Genomic DNA, 16,122 nt, shown 5'->3' on the forward strand with positions numbered 1-16,122 from the left:
TGCAAGAAATTAGAAGAAGAAAAGAAAGAATTTGATGAATGTGAGATAAAATTGATCAATTAGAGCAGCAATCGCAAGAAATTGAGGCCAAAAAAATCCAGGAATTTATGGTCTGTACCATGTAAGAGTTTTAACAGAGAGAATAAGAAGAGAGCCTGCCTTGCTTCAAATGAAGTCTGACAGTATATATACAATGGTTCACAAATTATGAAGATAAATAGATATTTATTTCTAAACGGATGAAGCATAATTTATTTTAGGAAAATTTGTAATTATTAATCCAACAGTTGCCCGATTTTCTTTAATTAAGCCTACCTATGCGATATTTCTAAATAATCCAACCTTTATGACCCAACTACTATTATTAAGCCTAACAAGTTACTAACCTGCTATAGGCGGTATTCACCCTTACGTGGCATATAACAATTATAATTTTTTTTTTTAATTTTTTCCCCCCCTTATTTTCTTTAATTGCTATTTTAATTTTCGTTCCTCTCTCCTCTGCGATTTTTTGCTTCATCTCTGCACCCCTCTCCATTATTTCTCTTCTACCTCTTCTCCACCAATGTCGATCCCTCATGCGATCATACCTCTCCATTCGAAGTTCATCAAAAATAATCAGCAATTGCTATGGCTGGGGTAAAGCAATTGCCTGTTGGATCTGGATCTTCTTCAAATTCAAGTTTTTTTTTCTTTCTAAATTTTCAACAAGACCACAATAACCAACATCCCACAACATAAAAAAAAAATATTATTGCAACAGCTCGGGTTTTTACGAACTGACCATCAAGGAAGCCCAAAATTCAAAATTTACCAAAAAAAGAACAAAAACGCTAAGGTTCGTAAGTTCACCTTCAATTGTACGATTTTGGAGACGAAAGTTGAATGCGCGTGGATGAATTCACCTATTTACACAAGAAAATTGCTGATGATGTCATGAACCAATATAATTGTGGTTGAAGCAACAGTAATGGAGGAGAGAGGAATTGAAACACGGTACAGAGAAGAGAAGGGTTAAGGGTTTTTTGAAAAAAAAATGAAATCCTTGTTTAGGTGGCAAGTGATGATGACGTGTCTAATATTTTAGGAGGGAAACCAACTTTAGGTTGTCAACGTTTTTAACGTTGACTTTGTAGCAGGTAACCGGTCATCTAGGCTTAATAATAGTAGTTGGGTCATAAAGGTTGGATTATTTAGAAATATCACATAGGTAGGCTTAATTAAAGAAAATCGGGCAAAGGTTGGATTAATAATTACAAAATTTCCTTGACTTTGTAGCAGTTAACCGGCCATCCAGGCTTAATAATAGCAGTTGGGTCATAAAGGTTGGATTATTTAGAAATATCGTATAGGTAGGCTTAATTAAAGAAAACCGGGCAAAGGTTGGATTAATAATTACAAATTTTCCTTTATTTTATGTTGACATTGGCGAATTAAACAAATTACAATTGAAATATATTGGCTAGTGTTAAGAGTCAACAATTGTAGGAGTCAATAATTGTAACTAATACTTAGGTGAATGTCAAGTTTGTACACAGCTTTTCTACCACCTACCCTAGTAAATAGGAGGAAGTGGTATGAATAGTAAGAGTTTTTGGCTGTAAATACACCTTGCTTTACATTTGCATAAGAGACGAGCAATACACTTGCTTCATAAAGAGTTTGTATTGTATCTCACTTATATCAGATATAAACTTTTGCTTATTTCTTATTACCTCACATCACGTTATCAGCACCAATTTTCCATCAGGTATATTTTTACCTATTACTCAAAATTTAGAAAAGTGGTATATATTCTTAACAAAATGTTTTTGAGGAGTATGCTCTATAGTTGCCCATATTTGGGATCCTCTTTATCAGAAACTCTAAACACCCGTTTTAGTCATAAAAGAGAGTTCACATTGCTACCGGTCTTATGATCAACTTGGTAAAAGGAGAAAATGCTTATGTACTACATTTATGACACTTGGTTGTTTTTTTTCTTGTTCATGCATAGTTGTATATATGCACTCTTACGTACTACTTGCATGCATAGTAATATTATCCATGCATTATCATTACATATATATTATTCTCCTGCATGCCTATATGCATATAGCTAGACTAGACTTAAAATAAAATTATTTTTGTAAAAACGATGTAGCCTTTATTTTTAGCTACATCTTTATTTTTTGTTTTTCGAACCCACGGATACTTAAACAGACTAGGGTTCTTGGACCATTACGGCTTGCATCCCGGGGATATATTTTTATAATTTTAATTCTATATATCCACTATGTTTTTTTTCAAATCCACACTGACATTTTTTTGGTAGTAAGTAATAAAATTATTAACCTCTTTAGACTATAATATACCAGTTTACTGTAACAAAATGTATAATAAAATCATGATTTATCCCCTATAAAAGGGGGATTACCCGTCCCATTTTCACCACACAACATCTTATCTCCTTCTTACTTTTTATCCAAAATCACACAAAATTTCCTCCTCCATTTTTTCCGATCAAACATGTTTCCGGCCGGGGACTCCAATCCTCCACATGTCTTCACCTTCGAGGAAGATTTAAGAAAATTAAAAAAATATTTTTTTTAATGATGGATTTAGTAGTCCTACTAATGGCATTAATGATTTTCATAATTTTCAACAAATGAAGATCTCCATTTTTTTGTTTATTTCCGGCGAGTAGGAACAAAATGCATAATGTTTGTAGTACTTCAGTTTTTCGTTTTTGATAATATTATTGCATTTCGTTGCATTTTAATTTTTTTAAACCATATGTGTAGTATTATTATTATTATCATTGTTATCATATTTTTTTTTTATTTTTTTTGCGTTTAAATTAACGTCATTATAATGATTTATTTATGCGTGATTCATAATAAAAAAAACTAAGGGGGTGAAGAAAAGACAACATTTTATTGATAGTTACTTATTACGAATACGATTAATTAATTATAATGTTGATTACCATGGTTGTTAAACTCCCGATTCGGATCTTACGATTCTACGACTCTACGATACTAAAACACGCCACCGATCCGGATCTTAGGTAGGATCTTAATGTGTGTAGGATCTCGCGATCCTACCTCGATAAAAAAATTTAGTGGTAGGATCTTAGCACGATCCTACGATCCGACCCAACGATTCAATCCAACATACAATCTTTCAAGATACAAATCATTTTTTTATTACTAAATAGTTCATAATCACATATCATTAGAAATATCATACTTTTCTATCAATAAATTAGTTATAAAAAAAGAAGTATCATTTCCCAAACCTTTAAAATGCATGAACTTTGAATACTATGCTTAGTAATAGTGAAATAGGTGATAAAAGCATGAAATTTACTATTCATAAGGAAATTTTAGAAAGTGTTCCTTTGTAAGCTCTATTCTTGCTATGTTATTGTGATGTGTTCGAATCCCATCAACAACTTCTTTGGCCTTCTTTTTAACTTTTCCCTTTTTAGTTCTTTCTTCTCTTTCTCCTGGCTGAGTAGATGTATTTCTGTAGCCCTTTTCCCAAATTTCACTACTTTCTCTTCCAGCCCTATATCTCTCCTCTATCTTCCTCCGCCCCCCTTCACTGTTCTCCCTCCTCCCATATGTATCTCTTTCTCTTTTCTAAGCATATGTTAGATAATTTTAATGCAATCAAAATACCCAAATCCCACTTTTCGAAAATCCCCAATTCGATTCATCATGAATTTGACCGAGAATCGAAATGGGATTTTCTCGGATTTTAAGATGCATACATTCCCGGAAGAATGCTTGATTATGATGATCATTCAACGGCTATCAATTTCGCTGAAAGAAGGGCGAAATTGACATGAACAAAAGGTTTATTTTTCTCTAATTTTTATCTTTTAGCACAATTTTCATCATTTTATTTGGGGTTATTGTTAATTTGGCTTGCAAAATGTAAATCGAGGGTTGAGTTTGATTTAATTGCTGAAAATTTAGGGTTTGGTCATAAAACTAATTGGGTAAATGATTTTCTGAATATTGTTTGATTGTTATTGCTTTATGGAAAATGTTTGATTTAAAAGAGTTGATCTGTGCTTGGCAGGCTTATTGCCTTGATATTCCCTATTTTGCTATTTATGTTTTGCTTCGTTATTTCACTCCTTGTATGTTGCATTTAATCTATCTTGATTCATACTCCTAATTTGGGTATTATTCAATCAAGTATTGACTCCTATTGAGTCACAAATGAATTTGTAGAATGTGAAAATATTTTAGAAGATTTTAATTGGGTTTTGCTCAAATTAACTTTCATTTTTTACATTTGACTCTGATTTGAGAAAATAAAAATAAAAACTTACAGTGTTTTTAGCATTTCCCGTTATTGGCTTTTTAACATCCCCCGGCCTCCGCCTAGCTTCATATTGTTTTTATGTGCTTGAGCACCTTGACACTTGAAACAATTGAAAGTCTATTTTCTAGCTGTTGTCTGCTTAAGAGTTTAACATTGTCATACTATGATGGTTTGGACTTGAACATCAATGCTCCTAATCTTAAGTACTTGCACCTAGAAGGTGTTATTCAAAAATGTATGCCTAGAAGGTACCCCACAATTGAATGTAATTTTTATCTCTTTTTATATGATCACATATGAAATTCAGGAGCATTTTGTGGAACTCTCTGGTTGCAATTTTGTCAAGCGCCTTGGTGGCGTACCTAACATCAGAAAGCTAAGTGGACACGTTTACTCTATGAAGGTAAAATGAGTACATTACCCTTATTTATCAACTCGGAAATACGATTATGCTGCATCCTTATTTTGTTGTTCCAGTTAACACATGAAATCAAGCAATCTTAGTTTTGTAATAAAGTAATTAAACAACAAAATTACACCTGCTGGTAATTACTAAAACATACGAGTAATAAGGTTTTCTTTTGTTTTGTTTCTCATGATAGAAAATTTGTATTTTCAGAGACATTTTTTGCCTGCGAACAGTGCGAACAGGCGACACTGGCATACTGCTGCTTACACTGGAAATTCGAGTTGTATATGGGTGCTGATGGTGTAAATCGTGTAATGTCTCACCCGTAGCCTCACTACACCAGTATTTATCTCAAAACGAGTGTTATTATTATGGTGGAAGAGGTCGATATCTTAGTTTGAAGCGTACAAAAAAAGGCTCGTATTCTGGTAACTATCCCTTTTCTTAAGCTAAATTAAATTTGATCAAGTCGCATGATAATGTGATCTAGATCAGGTTTTATTTAATTTTCCCTTGTGGTTGGTATAATATAAGCATGATGAGTACGGAGTATTTATATAAGCAGGGTGTGATGTGATGCTATGTATGTGTGTAATGGGTAATGGGCATGATTCAAGTCTAAGATTGCTGAAACCTAAAGCTTTAAGCTTTACATAGATCACCGGCATGACAATATAAAATTTGCTTGCATAGTCGTTATTCGTTCAATTCATTAAGTCTATGTATTAGATAAAGAAATATATTTTTGGACAACGTATATTCATATAGCGAGGTTTGGAAGGGGAGGGAAGAGATGGATCAAGTTTTGAAAGTCGGTTTTAGAATGCCTTTAATTATGAAACAGTTAATTAGCAAGTCTTACTAAAATATATGTAACTAGGAAAGGAAATAGAGATAAAAAAGAGATACACATACAGGGGAATCATTAATCATGTAAACTTTTGCAGTCATGTACCAACATTTAAAATTGGATTTTGCTTGGAATTTATTCAAGCATGTAGATTTCTTGATGGTAAATTCCGTGGGAAAACTGATTGCACAATGACGCAAGAGGGATTTGTTGAAGCTACAAGAAATTGCAGGTTTGGAAAGCAAAATGACACCTTCACATTACAGTTTGGTCTGCTATATCATTCTTGCTCCCTTTCTGAATGGTTTCTGGTTTTTTCCGCTAGCAACATTAATGGCTTGTCTTGTATTTTATGTTGGACTAGGATAAGCTGCATGTTAGTAATGATGCAGTTGTTAACTGTTGTTATTTGGGCTGGATTGCTCTCAGGCTTATGAAACAATTATTCATATACCAAACTCATAAAATCTTTATTATTGTTTCTTCCCCCATATTCATAATCCCCCATTCCCTTCCCCCAACTGTACTCATTCTTGTTTCTTTTTGAACTACAATGAGCTTCCTTGCATATCTTGGTGGTCTTTACTGCATAAGTATTGTGATTTTGTTATACCGTTTGATACAAGTATGTATTTTCTAAATATGATCATATTTGAAAGTTATTTATTAGTTGCTAATGCATCATTGAGAATGATACGGTATTGATAACCGTAACAATTTCCGGGGTTGTTTCTTGGCAATATAAATTACAAATGGGGGCGGGGGGATTTGAACCTGAGACCTATTGTACACAAGCCTCGGTCTTAACCACTAGACCAATAAATCATTGGGTTCTTGTTCTCATATATTATTTGTTCATGGACTATTTTGTGCAGAATCACTGTGGTTGTAAAACTGGCCTTTAGTTTCAATATCTTTTGTACTCTGTCATTGTATTATCTTATATTACATGGATTTCCTTTGATTATGATGTTATTGTGTAAAGGTTTCTATGGATTTTGACTTTGCTTTTGTCCTTTTCATCTTGTTTTCACGAGTTTGGATTAGAAAGGAATTTGAAAGATAGATGATTTGAGGATGCTAAGTTGCTAACTTGATAATACTCTGTAGGATATGTTTTATCAAATATCTTGACTTGTTTATATTCTATTCATGAGAAATACTTTCCATTCCTTTCCCTTGGAATATCTGCACATGTTTCTACGATGATCATTGTGTCTGACATTCACTTTCTCACATAATCTATTATAGTGAATGATACATTGGTAACTGGAGGTGTTTCCCTAAATAAAGCCTACCACAAGAACCTTACAGGCTGTTGTTTTTGTAGATTGTGGAGCTGTGGACCAAGAGAAACTTTAGGTGTGATTATGGAAATTCTAAGTTCGGCTGCTTCATCTATAAGCTTCAGCCAAGTAAGGACATAGAAAATGCAGAGAACTCTTATAACCATAACTTAAAGGTGCACACTGTACTTGTGACACCCTTATGACGTTGCACAGGACAATCATCTTGGGACTTAAAGCCTATTTTGGCATTAATTCTTCACTGGTTTCTTTTTGTGGGTTCACTTGAATGGAGTTAAATAATACTTTACCTAATTAAAGGACAATTTCTAAATTTTCTTCTTCCCTTCTAGGCTTCTACCTATCTACATCAGTCTCTTGAGATGCTGCTTTGTTTTTCTGTTTGATTTGGCTATGGTCAGTTATATGGCTAATTGGTCTAAACAAGTCTTCAGTCTATCATTATTGCTTGCTGATGAACTTCATGGATTTTATTGTGATATGAGATCAAAGGACTACTTTCTGAAGATCAGGTTTTTAGGAATATCAAAAGCGGGCATAAAGCTAAGGGCCATTTGGATAAGGTACATTTCTATTCTCCCATGCGTGGTAGTAATTGTAGTGGTTTACCTTCTTGCATTGACTCGAGTCCTGATAAATTAATCTGTTTAACCTTGCACCAGTTGAGAAAGTATGTAATGTATACATGGGGCACTAGCTCATTACTTGAGGAGAATAATAACTTTAGCCTGTTGTTGTGTTAGAGCTGCCCCTCACAGAAATGTAGAATCCTTACACGGGAGTGATCGAGAAATTAGTTTGCGTGCCAATAGTTTTGACAAGAAAGAATAGTTCACATCAGGAATGATAAGTATCTCTTATGCAATTCTTTTTTGTATATACAATTTCGACTGGATGTCGAAGTTTTTTAGTCCTTTCCTAATATCCCTATTTGTACCGTTCTCTAGCCCCTTCACATTGGAGGTTTGGAATGTTATTTCATTGTCGCTCCCTCTTTGAATTGCTTCTATATCGCTCCCCACTGAATTACCTTAGACTAAGCATAATTGTATGTGATCAAACTTGTAATTGTGTTGTTATGAGCTAAATTTTCACACGACGACCCAAAAGCACAACTGCGTTGTCTGAATAGTCAGCCTAGTTGTTATATTGGGCAAGTGGGAATAAATATTTAAATTCACAAAACCATAAAAAACAAGTAGGTTGAGGGGTGGTGGGAGGGGTTGAAATACAATGAAAACGAAGGATGGATATGGGTTGAGATGTAGGAAGGAATATGAACTCTTGTTGTTTATGACTTTGTACTATAAGAAAACTCAGAATGATTATGTGAGATTTGTAAGTTGGTTCACCATATTGGTGAATTTTTAGAGATGGGAAAACAAGTTGATATGGAAGTACAATGTAAACATAGGATGGAGATGGTTTGAGAGGTAGGAAGGAATATGAACTTCCGGTTGTTTTTTACTTTATACCGTAAGAAAACTCGGACTGTTTATACGAGATTTGTAAATTGGTTCACCATTGGGATTTTTTTAATTTGAATAAAAAAGAGTCTATATGAGTTGTGAGGTGGTGCAGATTCTTTGGCAATAGCTCCCATCCCCATCTTCTTGTAGCATTTGAATTTTCGTAGTTTTATATATGAAATTAGTTGTGAATGTTTTTCTTTGATTTGATCTTAACTTGAACTTGTGTTGTAGTAAAATCAAGATTATGGAAGCAAGCTACATGCAACAACTCTAATGTTCCTCGAAGTTAGAAGTTGAATGTTATTTCGTTGTGAACATAATTTATTCTCTCTGCAATATTTCAATTTTGTTTATGTTGAAATTAGTTTGTAACAAAGGCTGTAATTTACAAGATTCATTGAATTATTAGATGTATATGATTTATTGATGATTTTTTTTTTTGGTAAGAAATATACTTCGAGTATGTTTCGCTTGAAATTAAGTGAAAAATGTAATTTGGTTTGTATGACATACAACGTTCAATGGTTATGAAATTACAAATGTATCTAATTATACTTTTAAATTTATACGTAGTGAGTGGTATTTTTTGTGATTATAGAAACGGATATGAAAATATTGTAATTTCACATAATATATCAATTATAATTTGACAAATAATATCAATTATAATTTCAGAAACAAATTTTCTATCTTGGGGGACGGCGCGCGTTAGCGCGCCGGCCAACAACTAGTTTAGTAAAAAGTAAGAAAATCCATATAATTTTATCAATTAAGATTTGAAGTTGATCATAACTAAAATCTTAATTTCAACAAACTTGTGCACATCTTATTAATTTCACTTGAATCTACACAAGTATTAATCTTATGTGAGAAATAAAATGATCATTAAGTATTAAGATTACTTGAATACATGATTTTATATTTTATTATAATAATATAAATATTATTTTTATTGTTTAGTAGGATCTTACGATCCTACGATCCGATTCTACCGATCCGATCCTACCCCACTTCATCGATCCAAGGTAGGATCTCGATCCTGACAATCTTGTTGATTACTAAGTTTAATGATCATTTGAATATAGTTAAAATGGGAGATTTGATGAAAAGACAATTCAATGTGCTAGATGAAGGATATAATGCCCTTGGTCCAAGTATGCATATAATGTTAAGTCTAATAAATGCGGTTCAGTATTAATTGACAAGTTAATAATTCAGTGAGATCAAGTGAGCTGAATGCCTAGCTAGAAGCCGCTTCAGTTCAAGTGGAATTAATGATATTAATCCACAGCTTACTCTTGACTGAACCCGTAGGGTCACACAAATAGTACGTAAACGGATCAAGTATTTAAAGGCATTAAATACTCCATCTACGGATATTCGAAATCGACGGATCTTGGTTTCAGTGGGAGCTAAGATCGTCAAAGGCAAGCAAGTGAGTACTCCGGAAACGATGATATTGCCGGAAACGGAAATATGGATCGTATCGGAAATATAAATATTATCCAAGTCGAAGATGTTGCCGGAAACGGAAACATGGTACGTATCGGAAAATATTATTGGAAATGGAAATATTGCCGGAATCAGAAATATTGCCGGAAACGGAAATATTGTCAGAATCGGAAATATTATCGAAATCGGAAAATAATTCCGGAAACGGAAATATTAAATATTTGTTCGAAACGGGAATTAATTCCGGAATCGGAAATATTAAATATTGTTCGTATCGAAAATGAATTCCGGAATCGAGAATTTAATCGGAAGCGCATCGTACGAATTAGCATCGGACGAGACTTGCTAGACGAAGGCCCAGCACGAAGCCAGGCCCGCGTCCAGTAAGCCAAGCGCCCAACACAACGCAGCCAAGGCCACGCCAGGCCCAGCGCAAGGTAAGGCCCAGCAAGGGCTAAGGCGCGCGCGCGCGGGCTGACGCTCGTGGGCTGCGAGCAGCGCCTGCTCGTGTGGGCCGCAAGGCCTGCGCGGGCTATGCGGTACGCTCGTGGTCGTGCAACGTTTGTGTTCGATACGAATCCTAAAGCTGATGGAATTCGTTCATTTATTAAATTCTAATCCTAATAAAGATAGAATTAGTTTAAAAGAGTTTTAATGAAATTCTAAGTAAACTAATTAGTATCCTAATAGGATTATAATTCCTCTTTATAAACTCTATAAATAGGTGCCTAGGGTCACATATTTACATCGAGGATTGAAGTATTTAAAGGTAAGATTTTGGAACAAAATCAGCCAAACACTTGTAGCCTATTAGCTGAAATTTCCTAGTACCTTAAGGGCGATTCTAGTTGGTCAAGCTTAAGGCGGATCCAGACGTGCTGTGGACTATCTACGGAGGGACGACACTTGGAGTCCTAAAGACTTGTTCTTGTTCGGTTCGGGCGCAGCTAGGGAGGGCACGCTACAAAGTGTATGCATCTGAATTATGCTAAATGATTATGTGTAAATAATATGTTTCCTGGCATTAAGGTTTTCCGCATGATTTATGTTTTGTCATATGTATCATAACCTAACACTAGACTTGTCTGGGCACAATTTTCTAGAATGGATTGTTGTTGCACAAATGAATTTAAAAGTCCAAGGACTGAACCATACCTCAGATTGTACCAGTCAAATTGAGCCTTTGGTAGGAGCACCCTTTTATGGTGTCCATATCTTTCTTTAAGGCTATCCCACAACTCTTTGGGATTTTGCACCAACAAATATTCAGTTTTCAAGCTTTCATGTAAATGATGCCTTATAAGGATTGTGGCTTTGGCATTTTCCTGCCCGGTTGCAGTTTTGATTTCTGTAGTGCTTGGAACCAAAACTGCAACCGAGCAGGAAAATGCCAAAGCCACAGTCCTTATAAGGCATCATTTACATGATAGCTTGAAAATTGAATATGGAAAATCCCAAAGAGTTGTGGGATAGCCTTAAAGAAAGATATGGACACCATAAAAGGGTGCTCCTACCAAAGGCTCAATTTGTCTGGTCCAATATGAGATTCCAGGATTTTAAACCTGTCAGTGAATATAACTCCACGTTATTCAAAATTGTATCATTACTGAAATACTGTGATCAAGCGGTCACAGAAGATCAAATGATAGAGAAAACCCTCTCCACATTTCATGCGAAAAATATTGTATTGCAACAACAATACCGAGAGGGGCTTTAAGAAATATTATGAGCTGCTTTCTATATTACTAGTTGCCGAACAGAACAATGATCTTCTGTTGAAAAACCATAATCTTAGACCAACTGGGCCTATGGCATTCAATGAATCAAATGCCGTTGAAAGCTCAAACCCACCTGAGGCAAATGTTGCTCATAGAGGTGGACATGGAGGATATAACCACCGCGGTAGAGGACGCGGAAAATGTAGGGGAATACAGTTAAACATATAACATGTGCGGAACATCCCCAAAGCCATGAAACATGTATTAGGCACAGATTAGGCATACTTACATTCAAAGCGTGTTTTCCCGAGTTTAGTATCAACGAACACGAACAAAGAACTCCAATTGTCGTTCCTCTATTTGGTTCACCGACACGTTCAGATCCGTCTTGATAATCGTAGCTTATACAATATTCAAGAGTTTGTGCTTTTGGGAAGAACAATTCTAATGGAGGCACAGAGAGTTTAGGGTTTCTCTTGTCTTAGGTTAGAATCTGATTTTTGCATTAGGTTAAGGAAAAAACATGTAGATTAGGTTATTATAATAACCTATCTAGTAAGCCAAGCCAACCGGCCAAGCACAAGGCTCAACCGGCCAGCAAGGCCCATAAGCACGCTGACACGCATAAGCGTACAACACTACAGAGCATGGGCTTGGGCCATCGTTGCTGCTATGCTGTGGCTTCCTTGCGCGTGGGCACAACCGAGGCAGCAAGGCTATGGGCCCTTGCTCCTTGTGCTTTGCTCCTGGGCTTGCTTTCGTGTTTGCTTCATTCAATTATCATCCGATAATTTATTTATCGTTTTTTACTTGACGATCCATTGTCGTACGATACGATTATTCGTTTCTCCTAGCTTATGAATATACGCAATCACGATATACGATTTCACGATCCAATGTTAAATCGTATAATTATGTTTTCCGAACTACTTTCCCGAAAATCTATTAAATGAAATTACGATTCATTTAATCCGATGATCTGTTACATGCCAATGGTGTGACCTTATAGGTTCAGTCAAGAGTAAGATGTGAGCCTAATATAGATTAGAACTCACTGATCGGAAGAATTTCTCTAGCTAGCTGTTCCGATCACTTGATCTCACTGAATTAATTGTTCGTAATTAATCTGAACCTTGGTATTACACTGATGCACCTTGGGTGAAGGACACATTTCCTTCAGTCTCCCACTTATCATTCAGGCAAGTGTGCATTCACATTCCTTTGTCACTTAGTGTTACTTGCTAAACATAAGGTAAGATCCAAGCCATCCTTATTAGGTCCAGAAGTGTTTCTCGGATTACTGAGCTCAACTATTAAACTTTTACAGAAGGTTAAGCCTTAACCATTATGAGCACGGCCATGCATTTTCATAGTATCTAACTCTCCGAGAGGCCTTGTTACACAATAACACCATACAGATATGCCTTTCACCCAATACTTAAAACATTCATGGAACTCAAACTTGATTCCATTTCTGCATATGAATGTTGTGTCTCATTTAATGCAGAGGTTTAGTTTATCATACTTTACTATTCTTAGCATCCTTTCTATCGAAATCCTTTAGATGTAAGATGAAAAGATCTTTGAATATGTTTATAGAATGATCTAGTCTTTCATTGCTGTTAGAATGATTCTCGTATCCAAAATAGAAAATTATCCAGATAGCAGACTTGTGATCAACCTGAGTTCATTGAAGAAGTCCCACTAGAAACAATTCCCTTTCATTGCTTCTTAGTCAATAATGAATTCATTTCAATTATATAGAATTGCAAATGATGCCATCCTTTTGGAATTCTCCAACCAGCTCACAGAGATGTGGGAGATACATCTTTCAACTGAGAACTTGGAAACTAATAATTGATTCAGTTTCCCATGCATCACATATGGTTTAGAACCTATGTTACCACCTTTTAATCACAACGCCAAATTGCCCGTGTATGTTTGTGGTTTTCCTAACAACATGATTCAACTTTTGCTTAGGAAAATGCATGTAGAATCAAAACTTTAGTTCATCTTCACTTCCTCTTATCAAGTGCTCATCCTACATATCCAAATATGTTGGATGTTCTTGATATTGTTCTAATGATCTTTGATCTAGATCAATAGAGATTGGTATAAACTCGTCACGATCTAATGTTCACGAGTTATCTTGGCGATCTATATATCACATCATACATAATTGATTGTAATACAAAAACCATTCGCATTTTAAAATCTATTCATGTAACTTTTAGCTTTATTCTGTTTCAAGAGATACTGAATCTTGCTAAAATCTTGGCATTGCCATGTGATATAAGGTGAAGGCACCTCTTCAAGGTCCTTTATTCTTAACTTTAGTAATAACAGCCTAACTTTATACTTAGTTGAGGCATTCATTACTTAGACTTACTCATATGAGTTGACAGTCTCTTTTGAGTCTCTCAATTGTGTTTGATTTGGTAATTACTTTTACAGAATCCAAACAACGCTTTAGATCCTATCCAATAGATCTTTAACCCAGTATGTTCTAAGTTTCGCCATGGTTCTAATATTGACAAATACTTTCAAATCTAACCATTTAGAATTTGAATGTCATTTTCAATAGAGAGATATGTATCTCATATGTAGAACCAATTAACATGACTTAGCTCACACTAAACTCCTCATCTAAAAGATGATCCATATTTTCATAAAGCCATGATTGCTCAATAGCCTTTTTGAAAAATATGTTTCAATTCCCACTTGCATGCTTTAATCTACGAATAGACTTCTTAAGCTTGCTCTTTTATCTAGCATCCAAAACTTTTATATTGTGTGATGTACACAATTCCTTTCTACAAGCCCAATTGAGGAAGGTGTTTCGTTTTCCAATTGCCATATTGTCATGTGCAATGATTGCTAAATTAATCTAAAATAGTTCAAGCATTCCGACTTGGTGAAAAAGATTTCAACATTATCAACACCGTGAAGTTGTTTATAATCTTTAACCACCAATCTAGCTTTTCTTTTGTATGTGTATACAATATCATCTTTGTATGTTTTTAAAACATGTTGGCAACCAATGGGAGTGAACCCTTTATGCAAATCAACCTTGTATGTTTAGAAAACATGTTTGCAACTAATGGGAATGAACCCTTTATGCGAATCAACCAAATCATAGATTTGATTCTTTAAGATGAAGATACTTCGGATAAAATGGCCTCAAACCATTTTGTATTTCTGATGGCCTCAAACCATACTTGGGGATTTTTAATTCGTCGTAGCTAACTTGTAATCGTATGTTCTTGAAGCACTTTCCAAAGTCTTCATAGTTTTCATTCCTCAAGATATCTATGTATCTATCTTGGTTGAACTCTATTCCGTATACGATTTACCTAGGTATTGAACATCAAACGTTAGTGTCTATAAAGACATTATCCTTTGAGTATTAGGATTCTCTTGAAGCACTTCTAAAGTCTTCCTGAATCTCTTCCAAAGGCTTCTAAGTACGGAGCTTTTCCAAAGACTCCTAAGTATCCTACATTTGTTTGTTGCTTGACTCGAAGTTCACTTCGAGGTCATTTTTCTCCCACTTGCCTTTTGGAAATATGATGGTTTCCCAAAAGACATTATCTAGAGCAACAACCATATGTTCTCAGATTTGTGGTAGAATCAATACCTTTTGTTTCTATGAGTCGCTCATAAAGAAACATATATCTATTCATGAGTTTGTTTGATGTAAACACTAACTCCCACTAGGTTTGACAACCCTAGATATGTATGTACTGAAAAGATGTATTGAACCGAAGTTCAATCCTTATGACATCTTATCCTTAGCTTTGACAACTTTGTTTAGTGTGATAGTCACTTGAGAGTATCATTTAGAAACTATGTAGGAAAATAGGCGTGATTATCTTTAATTGATAGATTCCGATTTCTCCATTTGGACATACCATATTCTTATGGAGCTTCGATTGTTATATTGCCATATAAACAATCTAGATAATCTTTCTTGGCTCATGCAAACATCACCTTGACCCAGCCTAGATGTTCCAAAATTCTTCCCAAGTTGATTTTATACCCTTTTGTGAATCGCATTGAAGCATTTCACATAATTCACGTTGAGTAAATATAGCCATATTTTCTCAAACTCTTGTGAAATAGGTAAGTCATAAAATCCATCTTTGGCCCATGAACATAATTGTCTAGACTCTTATAACAATAGTCCATTTCGATGTCATGTTCAACAAGCAAGACCCACGTGTCTTAAATTAACCAACTTTCAGAAATCCATGCCATGGAATCTTAGAATGTTGTCTTATTGATATGGTCGTATGACATTGCCAAAGATACGTGGAACACAAATCAAAATGTTTGATTTGTACCTTTTGAAGTTTGAGTGTGAAGAGATTTGTTTGTTTATTAATCAATCATATGACTCAACCCTTAAATGACCATTTCATTCAAATAAACATTCAACGAATGTTTTTGTTTACTTTGAATGTGAGTCTTTCTGTTGTCCAAACATAAATTGTTTATGATAATTAATGGAACATAATGCCATTAAGTTGAAGACTTTAGAAGGAATTTAAAACAAACATGATGACCCTACAATTAATGTAGCACAACTTTGCTT

This window comes from Spinacia oleracea, chromosome 6, assembly GCF_020520425.1.
Source record: "Spinacia oleracea cultivar Varoflay chromosome 6, BTI_SOV_V1, whole genome shotgun sequence".
Taxonomy (NCBI): Eukaryota; Viridiplantae; Streptophyta; class Magnoliopsida; order Caryophyllales; family Amaranthaceae; genus Spinacia; species Spinacia oleracea.